Source organism: Gadus morhua, chromosome 5, assembly GCF_902167405.1.
Source record: "Gadus morhua chromosome 5, gadMor3.0, whole genome shotgun sequence".
NCBI classification, from domain to species: domain Eukaryota; kingdom Metazoa; phylum Chordata; class Actinopteri; order Gadiformes; family Gadidae; genus Gadus; species Gadus morhua.
The window spans coordinates 5,102,987-5,117,897 of NC_044052.1; the positions used below are offsets into that span (position 1 = coordinate 5,102,987).

General features: G+C 43.5%; 1 long non-coding RNA gene across 1 annotated transcript; it reads right to left on the reverse strand.

The window, feature by feature from the left end:
• Window positions 1–2,083: 2,083 nt before the first annotated feature.
• LOC115543855 (uncharacterized) lies at window positions 2,084–3,640 on the reverse strand. The gene is made up of 2 exons (XR_003976763.1): window positions 3,536–3,640; window positions 2,084–2,149 (listed from the first exon to the last, which is right to left on the reverse strand). It is a non-coding gene; the product is annotated as an uncharacterized LOC115543855 (long non-coding RNA).
• Between the last annotated feature and the right edge of the window lie 11,271 nt (window positions 3,641–14,911).

The window sequence follows — 14,911 nt, forward strand, 5'->3', positions numbered from 1 at the left end:
AAGGCACCTCAGAATTAGAGTTGGTCCCATGGCTACCACTCCTACATAGTTAGGGTAAATGCAGAGGACACATTTTCCCACTGGGTGCAAGTGCAACTTCATACTCATGATACCTATAAATCTACAGGGAATTCATCCAATAAACATTGTAAATGAACATGAATCCTCTCAAGTCAAGTCCATTTTAATTCAAGTGCAAGAACATGGATTAAACAAATATACCATTTACAAAATCTGAAAATACTACATACAATATCAAAACCTCACAAAACATTGTAAATGAACATGAATCCTCTCAAGTGAAGTCCATTCAAGTGCAAGAACATGGATTAAACAAATATACCATTTACAAAATCTGAAAATACCACATACAATATGATATAATACAAATACAAATAAACTGACCAGTTTTGTTCAATGGCTACCTACCCCATTCTCCCCTACAGTATCTTATAGAAGCTTCCAGAGAGTTTCGTAATCATGTTTTTTAATGCAAACTTTCCGGGCTCTTGCTCTCAGATCATTAGCCAAGCAATGACTTTGAAGCCAAGACTTGACATAAACATCTGGTTTGAACATTTGTAGTGGAGGGCCAACACACTTGATGAAAAGCAAGACTGACATACTTTTCACCTCTAGCGTGTTTCTAGTTGTGGTTAAAATGTTCATCTGACTGAACCCACGCTCACACTCAGCTGTGGAGATGACCAGTGTGTTCACTGCTTGAAGGAGGGGTTTTAGCTCTTCTGGTGCTTGTGGTGTCATTTCACCAACAGATTTGAGTTTCACCATATCAATATATCCCTCATTCCTCTCTGAATTTGTCTGCCATTATCAAGCTTGAAAAAGGAGCAGAGTTCCTGTATTTCCTTTTCGGCATAACGAACACCACACTCATCTGGCCAGTTTGATGGCTGCAGCACTCTGACATTGTTAAGAAAGCTCTGGTACTCTTCTTTGCTTCTCTGTTTTCCAGGCAGTGATCCCATTCTTGATTCAATTTTAGCAGCCAAAGCATGAAAGAAATGTTGGTGGTTTATTTCTCTGCTGTGTCTTAAATTATTTGTCAGTGGCACCCCTTTGAATAGCTTCAAACCCATTGCAGTCTGAGCCACTTCTGCCGCTGGTCCAGGCTGCTCTGCCATGGACTTCAACACACGGACCTGCCGACTGAGAGTTGCTACAGCCTTGGGGAGCGTCATGTTTCTGTCTTGAAGAGAGAGAGAGAGAATTCAGACAACTCTTCTAAAGCGTCATACATGATTCCAAGATTGTGCACAAAGGTGGCATTAGAAAGGCGATCTATTAAACCACTGAACATGCATCTCTCTGTTGAACTTCTTTTAGGATCAACTGAGGCATTAGAAAAGTGCTTGTGGATTGCAGGGTACTGCTGCCATACAGCTTTAATGGTCCTGTAACTGGCTGGTTTTCTCAGCTGCTTGGTGATAGTCTGACATTCTACGCTTGTGTATTTTCTTACGAAGAGACTGCAGCTGTACTGCTCGGTTTGCACCATAGGCTGTAACTTTAACGTTGGACCACTCATCAGCAATATGCAACTGGCTGCTCCCACCTGTACTTGGCCCAACTACTTTCATTTTCTGGCAGGTTAGGCAGCCAAGCTTTTTGCTTTGACATATTAGCCATGGATAATACTTTTTTTTCTCCCTGAACTTGGTAGATGTCCAGCATTCAGGGATATCTTGCTCATCATCTCCCTGGTTATTTTGGTCAGAATCATCGACACTATCTTGCCCTGCTTCTGCCTCCTCCTCCGCCTCTCTTCTTTTTTCTACCACAAAAACATAAAATCTGTGTTAAAGCCCCACTTATTATTATTATTATTATTATTATAGGATTAGCTACATTTCCCCCTCTTCGAAAAAGAAAAGTGTCTATTGTGAATTATCAAACCTGTTCCTTCTCCAGCTCTAGGCTCCTCTGCTTCTGCCTCCTCCTCCTACTCCCTTCTTTTTTCTACCACAAAAACATAAAATCTATATTAACCCCCCCCCTTGGTAGGATTAGCTACATTTCCCGCTCTTCGAAAAAGAAAAGTGTCTATTGTGAATTATCAAACCTGTTCCTTCTCCAGCTCTAGGCTCCTCTGCTCTCCTTCCTGCTTCCTCGCCATGATTATCCTGCTCTATATGAAGAAAACAACGGCATTATGGTTTTGTTAGAATGAGCAGACAGTGAAGTAGGCCTACTGTCAAGTTATGTTTTTTTTCATATAAAATAAGAGCGATGACGTTCAACCACCAGATGCCATGATCACACGATTCGGAGGCATGCATCACATTTACAGACATCCCAACCTCCAAAAAGTCATTCCAGGGAGGTATTCCCCCCCTAGGTCTATGTATTTCTGTTGTGGTCCCTAAAAGTTATAAAAGCAAAAATATGTAGATTACTTTTACTATTTATTATATGCTGCTACTATTATCCTGTTTATGTTAACTGCTTTTATTTGTATTCCATTGCAACTTTAAAATTTCTTTCTTTTTTGGGGGCAGTCTCCCTGTGCCATGGTGCCCCTGTACACTGAACTGATTAATTTGTTTCGGGAGAAGAGATAAAAGCCCGCCCACACTGAAAATTGATTGGTTGATTTACCGAAACCGGCCAATCAGGATGCTCCTGAAGCACACACGCACACTGCCTCACACACGCACACTGCCTCACACACGCACAGTCTCTAGGTCCCTCTCCCTCTCTGTCGCGCTCGCTACACAGATGCGAACGCAGTTTGAAGAAATCAAATCTGACATTAACTTTATGAATGTATTAAAAGTCTAACCTGACGTTGGCTACTAGCAGCTAGCTGCCTGGCGTAAGGCTAGTTAACAAGAAAAAAACCGTAAGCTCCAAACTATATCTGTTTGAACTGTTAAATGTTACACAAAAAAAAAACAGTCTAGTTCCGATGCCAATATTTTAGGCTGTTGTTGTACGGGTTTTATAGAATATTGTAATAAAATTCAGGCGGTGATTTAAGTTTAGACATGACTAGGCTAGTCCTATATAAAACCATTGACATCCCCACAATTGTTTTATACCTCAGAATTGTTTGTTTGGTTGTATTGTAAATTAGGCTTATAGGCTGTAATCAGATAGCCTCAAAGTTTTGAAGATTTTAACAGTCTAAAAGCTGAACTGACAATTACGTCGCAGAGTCAGCTGAGCCCTGACAATGAGGGTATGTTCACGAAGTCCGGCAGTTTGGCTGTCAGTGTTTGATCGTGATTAAAAAAAAGTACACATTCAAAATGCACCCCATCTATCTTCAAGATTGAACAACTATGTACAATTGAACAACTATACTGGCTAATGTAGGGTGAAGATGAAAAGCAATAAAACAGGGATTAGAGCAGAAGCTTTGGCAAGCGGCCCTGCGTTGCTAAGTAACGAACACCTTTACTGAGCGCAGAGCACAAGTAAGCGCATTATCATAACATCCTTAACTGTGTTGTTATCGCCTCTGTCCAGAGATTACACCTTTGGTGACATATCATAAGTATTCTTGACTTACCTTCGGTGGTACTTTTTGTCCTCTTAAAGCCGAAGTAGTCCCTCAGATCAAGCTGTCCTTGTCGCTTATTGTTGGCCATGTTGCTGAAATCACCTGCTGCGCTGCTATCACTGACGCTGACTGACGTGACATATGTGCATGAGCCCCTCGTCCACAGTATTTTAGCTGCTAAAATACTGTGGATGAGGGGCACGTGACGTGCAAATATAAAATGTATAATGTTGAAAATTAAATAGTGGCAATATTTCAACATTAATTGATCAAATAACAGGGGATGGGAAGGGGGGATGGCCGTTTCATAAGGGGGATGGTTTTGACCATTTTAATACCTAAGGGGGATGCCATCCCCCCCCATCCCCCCTCAACTCGACTACTGGACGTCATCACCCATGCCTATAAAGGAGGTGGTCACCCCCTGCCATCCGGGGTCAGGTGCCACTCTACCAGGGCTGTCTCAACGTCATGGGCTGCCCTGCGGGGCATGCCCCTGGAAGACATCTGTGATGCAGCATCATGGACATCACCATGTACCTTTTCCAGGTTCTACCGGGTGAACGTTGTCACTCCCCATCCGTTGGCCGTGGTCCTGTTGCCCGACTCTGCTGTTCCCTCTCAATGAGGTAGGTGTTGGAGTTCCTCGTGACCTTGTTGGTATGAGCCATCCAGTGCTTGAAGCACTGCCTCTGGCGGTCAGTAAGGATGAAATAGAACGATAGTTACGTATGTAACTACGGTTCTATGAATCCTGGATGACCGCCAGAGCGCTCTGTCACTCAGAATCCTTGTGTACTCGCGAGAAGATTCTGCAGGAACAGATCCTCTGATGTCACCGGAAGATATAGGCTGTCCGGAGCTCATCAGGGGTCACAGGTGACTTTGTTGATATTAGGTACTCGAACTGCGCATGCGCGAGACGGATAAATCCAGTGCTTGAAGCACCGGTCATCCAGGATTCATAGAACCGTAGTTACATACGTAACTATCGTTTTACCCTCTCTGGAGGGCAGTAGGGCGAGGCTACATCCTTTTGACCTTTGTGTGGATTGACACCAGCTGGATGACTGAAGGGTTTAATTAAAACAGAACAATGTGAATGACTCTTGTTGACTTATGACCAGGGCTCTACAGTGCGCCCATTTCACTCGCATTTGCGAGTGAATATTTCGGCGTGCGAACGACAAAAACAAAACAGGAGCACGCGTGCGAGTGACTTCTCCACAGCGCACTATGTGCGTTCACACCAAACGCAAAGGGACGAAACGATTCCATACAAAGCAACGATTCCATTTACAGTGCGACACTTTTGCCCGGCACGGGCGAGCGCGTTCACGTGGATTTCAGGTGGATTTGCAGCACGCCACTTTTGCTCGAGTTGAAATATTTAAACTTTGCCGCGACATTCGCGTGATGACAGCAAATCAGCGTTCAACAGCGTGGCCACTGAGTGACGTGCGTAACGTAACAGCCAATCAGTTTTCAACCGGCCAACCGTTCCCTGCAGTGCAGTCCGGGGTGAACCGCAGAATGGAGGAGAAAGTGATTGTTGCCGTTTGCGACTCCCCAAGCTCTATATAGAATATAATGGAATTGTATTGTATACATAATTTCACGGCCAAAAGCTCTGTGCGCCTCCGGATGGCCGTAGCGCGGGAGGCGCTACGGGAGGGTTTAGCGGGGTTTGTTTACCTACGTTGCTATGGTTACCAGTCTTGTGCGTTCCAACGGTTTATTAGGTATCTAAATCGCTGTCTAATCAATACTTTATTCACTGCCTCTTCCGTGGTCATTACAATATTATGAATAGACTGCGTGGAGAAAGTTAATGCTGTTACTGTAGTCGATAAAGTCTCCAAATTCAACTCCCGACTGGTTGAAGGATTTCGGGTGGCTAGTTTATGATGCTAAGAACATGAAAATGTTCTGTACATTTTGTAAGGAAGCCCCATTGGCAATGGCAAGCTCCTCTCTGTTTATAACGGGGAACCCTAATCTGAAACGCGATGCTGTGGTGAAACACATCGAGTCCACTAGGCATTCTCGCTGTCCCGATTTCTATATAAATCGCACCCAGCCCAATAACCCTGGTATGGTGGAAGCCGAAATTGGTGCTGTTTTGTGTAGCATAAATGTAATCTTGTCTATTTATTTGTCTTAGTAAGCTTTAGTAAGTTGTTGCTGTTGGTGTGTGCAATTCCGGCACGCTAATAAATGCTCTAAACAAAAACCTATTGTGCCCCCATTTTTTTCCCCTGTGCTCCTAAATTTTTTAACTTAGGGGCACGAGTGCTCCTGAAAAAAAAAGTTAGTGTAGAGCCCTGCTTATGACCAAAGACGGGTCAGTTAACTATTTTATTAATTGGAAAGAATTAGGAAAACATTTAGTTGAAATGGATTATGGATTATTTATTAATAATTCTGAACCAGACTGAAATGTTTGATTAGCCTACTGTTAAACATTACCAAAATTAAGAATGTGCCAGCACTGAACTTGGGACTATATTAAGTGTGTGTTTCTCTCTAGGTTGGATGGAGAGTTAAAAGCGGCCAAAAACATGCACCCGCCTCTCAGATGTGCCAAAGAAAGCTGTCGCTATTTCCCTTTTGTCCAAGGCCTTCAATCTATCCCTGTGGATATGGCAGGCTACAGTGCTGTTGAGCCTCAACTGGGTCATTGTTGTCCTTGGCCAATTCTTCAGCCGTCGCAGAGCACTGAAGCTCCTTTCAGCCTCACAGGATGAAACTGGGACCACGAGTAGCAGTCTCACCAGAGTCTCCAAGAGCCCTCTGACCTCTGGTGGCATGCCTCTGAGAATTTGGACAGCTTCTTTGCATGAAGTGTAAGTGTTATTTTCTTTAAACATGGCCAGTTGAATTTGTAGTGCCTGTAGGTCCAGTTCTGGGTACAAGCTCACCACCATATTGTTGTTTCCTGTAAGCAGCAGCTCCTCCAGCTTCACCAGATTTCTCAGGCTCATCTGATCAAATGCTCATGAAGCTGGGTGGTCGTCATGTCAATGGCACTAAAAACTGGACCCGGAAATACTCCTCTGTCGCAGGAGTATGATGCTTGGCAGGACCACCATATCTACTGGATGGAATTCGGGAGCCTGCCCGTAAATCCGACACCTCATTGTTCCGACGTCTCAATGGTCCGAAATATTTCCCATTGGATCGACATGCCACTATGCCGACGGTTCAATGTTACGAAAACGGAACCCATTGGGCCATTTGTCCGATATGTTCAATATGCCAGCTAGGCCTACATAAAGAGTTTTATGCCTCGCTCTCGCTTGGGGAGAGAGAGAGAGAGCGCGAGCGCACTATTCGGCATATTGAACCGTCGGCCTATAATGCGCCTCTTGTTTGACTTATCGGACAAACGGACCTTCGGAACAATGGGTTCCGTTTTTGTAACATTGAACCGTCGGCATAGTGGCATGTCGATCTAATGGGAAATATTTCGGACCATTGAGACGTCGGAACAATGAGGCGTCGGAATTACGGCATGGCACCGGCATTCGGACATGAGGTGACTGTATTTGCTGGAGGTCCAACTCTGCGGCAAAATCCACAGCGTTATCATAGATGGCCATGAACGCAGCATCGGCCCTCAAAGAGAGAAAGCCCTGCCTAACAGAGTCAACGGCTTTCAGCATTCCACTGATGGTCTTCCGTCTTGCCTGCAAACTTAAGTTCAGCCCCTCCAACCTTTTGATGAGTTCTTGACCCAGGAGAAGGCCAAGAACGGTGTTTCCGTTTTCCAGCCTCTGAAGAACACCATTTGCTCTAGAGGCAGTGTTGTCGGTGACCTTTGCAGAGGCCATCTCCTCCAGCGCACTCAAGATGGCGTGGTATTTGCTGAGGACTGCTCTGATGGCTGGTGCACGGACAGTCCATCTGGTGGCACACAAAGGCTTGATGTAGGTGAAGGAGCCTGTGGTGGACGTGGCAATGTCTTTGAAAATGGTCTTGCATTTTCCAGACTGGGCAAGTAAGCATCCCAGCTCATGGATCCAATGTAGGGGGCATCCCTTATCACCGGTGTGGATGTGCATGTAGCCTGTGTGACAAGGTTTACACAGTGTGGACAAAGTTGGCCAATGGCTGCAGTCTCCGGATCAGAGCTTGTGTCCCTGACAAGTGCCCCAACATTTTGGCTGCGCCATCGTAGGTCTGTCCACGAAGACCAGAGAACGGCAGGTTTAGACGGAGCAGCACATCAGAGGCAATTCTAAAAAGGTGCTCATCGGTCGTTGAAGAGGCCTCGTACAGACCAAACAAAGTCCTCCTTTGGCTCAAGATCAGCATCCACATACCGGAGGCAAATTGAAATCTGTTCCGTGCCAGATATGGATGTTTTTAGCTATTTGTCTGATAATGGCGTTGCTCATTAACTGCAGTATCTCATTCTGACACTCAGGACTTGTGTAGGCATGGTTTCTCAGCAACCAGCTTGCCAGATTCGGGTCACTCTCAGCCTTCTCCTCCAGATGCTTCTTGAAGTTTCCCTCATCATTGTCATGGCCTCTGAGAGCTAATCCCTGTCTAGCCAGGTACCTCACTGAACTCACAATCTGTACCAGTGCTGACCTGGCTGCCTCTTGTGAACTTTCTGAGATGCTGCAAAGTTGCATCCTGACTGAGTTGTGTGTATGTGTGTGTGTGTTTACAGCAACAATGTGTGCCTTACTGTTGGTGTGCTTGTCAAACGCCTCCCGAGTCCCTACCCTTCTTCCAGTTCCTGAACCCCAAGGAATTGATGGTTTGTTCAGTATTTCTGGCCATTGTTGGAATATTATGTTTAAAGGCATTTACACATTAGAAACACAAAACTCCCTTAATTGCAGAACTGTAATGTAGCCTGGGGTTGTCTTTGAACCAGCTCCCCTGGAATCGGAGAGTGCGGCTGGGCAGAGTTTGTGGCTCAATTAGCTGTGCAGTTGGTTGGTATGGGGAAACTAAAATATCCTCACGGGTATTGAGCTCTTCCTCTGTTTGGGAAGGGTTATCCTGTCGTCCCTCCTGGTGAGTTACCTCCTCCTGTAATGTAGTCAGTGACATGGATGATAATTTGTTAGTATTTCTGTATATAGTTCTCTCAAATGTTTTTTTATTTGTTTTTAATTGTTGTTACTTTTTTTTTACATCTACAACTTACAATTTTTTCCCACGTAGTAGCCAAAGCATAGACTGTAGCTAAAGCCGGTAGGTAGCTACGTTAGCAATAGATGAGAACTAGCAGTTAACTGAGTTAATATCAAACATCGTAAAACAAGGTGATTTGTAGGTTTCTCTGCACTTACAGCGCATTTTTGCCTGCTGAAAAAGGATCTTATATCGGTTCCAGCTTTTCTCTTAGTCATTATGGATCCAGTTAAACAGCCTTGTGACTTAAGCCTTTTTTTGTTGTTTGTATAATTTCTTAAATTATATTTAATGTCATCGCAAGGGGGAGGGGGAGGAAGGTGAACGTGTGCTGTCTGTACACAGCGTTGTAATGGAGAAGTTTCAAGACAGACAGCCAAAATCTATTCAGAAAAAATCCTTTTTGCTTCCTGTAGAAATCATGTTTGTGACACTGGATAACGACATGGATACATCATCTAGCCTGCATGTGGAGGGCTACATAAGGTAAGAAATTCGTCGGCTATCACCCGACGAATGAGACGCTCCACGTGCACCCTGAGATGTGCTATGGCCTGGGTCTCCCCAACTTCAACAGCGGACATTTGAGATCTCCCTGCAAGGAATGCTGGTCTGTATACCTTGCACGGTACAATATCGTCGATCAGAAAGCCTCTGTCTACCACGACAGCCATACCAGGCTTTAATCTGTTGACGATACCGGATTCCTTGTGATCTGCTTGTCACTGATTGATCCGGCATAGGGTGCTGGGACCAATGTCACTGCTCCATGTGGAGCAATTCCAATCATCCCTTTGACTGTGCAGTGGGACTTGTAGGAGGAAAACACCTCCCTCTGGAGGAGAGGGGAAGATGGGCACTGACACCTCAGCTCGGTGCAGTCAAGAATCACATTGGTGTCAGGGTAGTCCTTGAAATCTGGGGGCAAATATTCTCGTATCTGCTCTTGTGGTATCCAGATCCTCATTGAACCAAGTACTGAGTAGAGGAAGGTGCTCCATGTTGTGCACCTGTAATGATGCGACTAACCGTGGACTGGTGGACACTGAACCGCTCAGTAAGGTAGTTCAAAAACATGACGAACTCATCAATGGGCTGCAGGGAATGGCTTGCAGATCTGCCCTCGCTGAGAGTTCCTTTCTGAGCCTGCCTCACGCTGACCATAAATAGAACAACAGCGTCAATCTGGGCCCAGAACCGCATCAGCAAGGTGTATCAAGCAAACCTTAAGAAATTAAATACAGACAGTTTATTAAATACGTGTAATTTCACAATTAACTATTAACTAGCCTAGGCCTACAGCACAATAAGCAGAAAGCACTTCCTGTTGTACCAGCGACCCTGGCGGATTGGCTATTGTGTTTTTGTATTTGTTGATGTTCAAATTTCTTAACAGAAGTTTTTGTCTCATAACTAATTTTATATTTTGTTAGAGGATCAAACAAACACACCAGAGATATATCCACGCAATGCGTTATTATTGTTAGTGGTGTAGGCTACTGCCAATCACAATATTTATGTCTGGTACAGTGCGCGTTTGTGGTGCCTGCGGGCTGCCTAAAATACAGGATTTTTTTTCATCGAAGGAGAGCTAGCCGACCATGAGGACATAAGATAGCTGAACATGAAAAGTGTTTTTGTTATTAGAAATCGCTCAGCATCGCTGATACAACCTTCAACACTGTTGTTGATGCTGCATTCGGTTTCATCTAAAATAATTGATTGACGTACTTACGGTCCAATGCAACTCGGTAACTCTGTAAAGTTTCCCCACAACTCAATGAGTTGTGTCTGTAGGCCTAGTAGGCTGCTTGTCTTAGCCTTAGGGTGACCAGGCGTCCGGCTTTAGGCCGGATAGTCCGGATTTTCAATGCCCTGTCCGGCGTCCGGCGCAGCATCAAGCCGGACGCGTATTTGTCCTCCTTTTTGAGGCATATGCTTGAAGAGCTGAGTTTTTTCATCTTAGCTGGGCTGCAGCACAATATCCAATCATAGACTGTAAAAAATGCATCCAACACAGTAACATATCTGGTCTAACAAATGACGGCTAAGAGCGGTGTCAGGTGACCTGCTTATCATTGGTTAAAAAGTAAACAAGGGTCCATGTGCTGCTTCGTCATATGACATTGACAGAAAGTTAGCATCATGCCAAAACGCAAGACCTCGGCTGAATCCGAATACTCATACTTGACTGCTATATAGTATGCATTTTGTAGTATGCCACAAATATAGCGCGTCCGAATGCTCAGTGCGCATTGTGTAGTACGGAAAACGTTTCCGAATGCGTACTACCGCCACAGTAAACAACGAAGTTCACTACGCTATCCCACAATGCAACCGGAGTCTGGTAACGAACGAAGAAGAGATGGCTGACCCGACACAACCAGAAAGACGTCGTAGAAAGCAGCGAAAAAAAGAGTAATTAAAAATAGTAAAAAAGTAAAGTAAGTAATCAAGTAAAAAGAGACATTTTTAATTTAATAGCAACGATGACAAGACGGAAAACAGGTAACTTATCAAGGTAATTTTGCCGGCATCTGAGGGGAGATACGTCATCTCCAAACATCCGGTGGAGTTTCGGCGGTGTTCGGAAGCGTTCGGAGGTGTTCACAGTCAACACAGTCAAGTGTGTTACGGTCAAGTAGTAGACTCTGAACAGAAATAGTATGTAATAAGTATTTAATTCTGAATGGACAAAAGAGCATGAATTTATATCGAAAAGTTTTAAAAAGCATTGTTTTTTATTACGTTGTTAATTGTTTTTCACATTTAAGTCCCCACATGTTATGCTTTGTGGCATTCTTCACTTTAAAAGATTAATCTCAGTGGTCACTTTTTGAACATCACAATGTATTGAATAACTACAAATACTGTGAACAAACACTTTTTGACTTTTCATTAATATTTTTTCCTATTCAGCTACACAAACATCATCTTTAAACCACTCAAAATTGTACTATAAATGAGAGTATACCATAGTAATTTATTGATATGCCGCATAATGTCCTCCTTTTTGGTGTTATTGAAATGGTCACCCTACTTAGCCTACCTTGTGAAGAACCGAATATCCTTGTCTGAGGCAGCAAAGCGATGAATCCCGAATATGTTCATCGTAAGGCTGCGGATGAAAAATCAGGACCGGAATCTTGCTACATATCTTCAACCCCGCCATCTTTCCCCGTGTTACGTATTTTATTTATAAGCTGCCCCCACATAGCCACTAGGAAGCAGGATCGAACACACAAGCTGCATTACCCTCACATAGCGACTAGGAAGCAGGATCAAACACATAAGCTGCAATAACTACTCCAGCCACAGATGGCAGCACCTTTGGATAGGTGAGGAAGGCGTAGCCAATACGTCACACCTGCCACGCCCACTTCACATAGGCCACGCCGACTTGACCCTAACAAACGCGACAGTGAGATTTGAGTTCAGAGATTCATAGGCAGATCCGCAGAGAGCCCCGGGCCTAAGCCTGGGGCTCAACGTAGCTCTACGGTATTTTCTCTGACACCCGTGTAAGATACAATTCCCTCCCTTTTGCTTCATAGTTACCATACCGAAACACTTTGACAAATAAAGTGAGAGGTTGGGTATGGAATTCGCTTTTTTGGCCATTTTTGCAGAATTACTTGAAATCCTTATCATAACCCACTTACAGCCGCTGAGTTAGAAGTACTGACAGGAAAATTAAACAAGTCAATCATCTGTGGAACGGGCAGGGCTCGAAAAACTCCAGCCAATGATTTCCAGAGCCACCGAGTTGCATTAGACAGTAAGTACGTCAATCAAACGGTCGTACTACACTCCCCCTCCCCCCGCGCGCGACCCCTTCGTGCAGTACTCGTGACCCAGAGCAAGCTCCTGTTTGTTGTTATCCTGCGGTAGCTACTGGAACTAGTTAATCCACATTTGGACCTAGCAGAAGAAGACAATTTCCATGGCAGACAAGACGCTACTATCCCAATGTTGTTTTTTTAATGTTGCCATGTTGTTGAACGAAAACCTACGCTAGCCTGGCTCGCTCTCGCGCATCTGTGTTCGCGCTCGTGCATGATTGCGCGTCCAGGTACTTGGAATGGGTGGAGTCAGAGTCAGCGTTGAAGGAGAAGGGGTAGGACCATTTGAGTTGTGTATTTTCAAAATCTGCTGGTGTTTCGCAAATCCCATACCCAACCTTTAAAAGCGACCAAGGATTGGACTACTTTCTTAAAGGCAAGGCAAGGCCAGGCATATTTATTTGTATAGCACATTTCATACACGTGGCAATTCAATGTGATTCACACAAAAAGAAATTGAATACATAAAATAAAGATACAAATTTGGAACCATACACAATTTTAGCCATAGTAAAATGTAAAATATACATGGAATACCAACAGCAAAGAGTGAATTTAAAAGTAAAAAAGAAAATGGAAAAGATGTATAAAAACAATGTGCATTAACTGCCGAAAGCATCTAAAAAGAGTTTGGTCTTAACTCTTGATTTAAAAATGGTGACAGTGGGGGAGTTTTTGATGGTCTCTGGGAGCTGGTTCCAGAGATGGACACCATAGTGGCTAAAAGCTGCTTCACCCTGCTTTGTTCTGACGGTCGGTTTCAGTAGTAATTGTTTATGTTGTGATCTAAGGGACCTTATTTGGGAATATTGCTTAAACATGTCATGTAAGTAGTTTGGCCCAACCCCCTTCAAAGACTTAAAAACAAGCAGAAGTGCTTTAAAATCAATTCTGTAACTAATTGGGAGCCAGTGCAGGGACTTTAAGATTGGGGTGATTTGAACTCTCCTTTTTGTTTTAGTGAGGACCCTGGCTGCACTATTCTGTATCATTTTAAGTGGTTTTATAAAATTTTTGGGAAGTCCTGTGAAAAGTACATTACAATAATCAATCCTACTAGTGATGAATGCACGTATGATTTTTTCAGATCCTCCTTTGACATATATCCTCTAAGTTTGTTGATATTTTTAAGATGGAAGTATGCTGATTTTGTGACTGATTTAATGTGACTGCTAAAATCTCTGTTATCTATAAGGACACCTAGGTTTTTTACCACATCTTTTGCTATTAGACCTTTCCTTTCAAGTTAGGCAGAGATCTTTTGCCTTTCCTCTTTCTTTCCAAAAACTACCACCTCAGTTTTGTTTTTGTTGAGCTGTAAATAGTTCTGTGACATCCATTTATCTATTTCATAAATACAATGACAGAGACTTTCAACGGGGGTATAGTCATTGGGCATTAGCGGTATATAGATTTGAGTGTCATCAGCGTAACTTTTGTAGGCGATTGAGTTCTTCTTTTTGAGTTGACCAAGAGGCAGCATGTAAAGGTTAGATAATAGTGGACCCAAGATTGAGCCCTGGGGAACTCCACAGATCAAAGATATAGATGCTGAGGAACAGTTTCCAACTGTAACAGAGAAGCTCCTCTCGTAAAGGTAGGACTTTAGCCACCTGATTGTAACACCAGTGAAGCCAACCCAGTGCTCAAGTCATGCATTTGTAATATATCAAATCTGAGGATCTGTTGATTTGTTTATAATGTTGAATAAATAAATACCATGCTTTGTTGTTGAATGTGTTCGGTGAATATCATCGGATCATTGATTTGTGTGAAATCATGAATGAATAGGCATTCTGTGCTGCTTAATTTTTTCTTATGAAAAAAATAATTAATCTTATAAATTATGCATTTCTTTGGAACTAATAAAGAAATGACTCTGAAATCTTGGTTGGACTCTGCTCTTGTCTATTTTGTCAGATCGAGGCACTATAATAATATAATTGTAGTGCGTATATACTCAGGCCTGCCTTAACCTGCCATTGGTCCCTGGGGCTGAGCGGTTTCGTAGGCCCCCTGAGAGGGGGTCTTACATGAAAATGTGCAAATGCCATGTGTCTAAAGTGCAAAATGTATTAGTGACCCTCTCTGAGCCACATAACATCACAATATTTATATTAGTAGATTATACTATGACCAAATAATTGAAGGATCGACAAGGTAAAACCATGTTCCATGAAAGTTTGATTTAACTCCATATTACCAAAAGAAAACATGATCCGGTCTGCAGAAACACAAACACGCCTAATAACAGCATATTAACAAGTAAGAGGTTCCTCTTTGGCCTCGGCCGGCCTTGGGAATCCATCACACACACACACACACACACGATTTGGCCCCATGGACAGCGACATATATGCCCTCAATGCCAGGTATCAGAAGATGACAC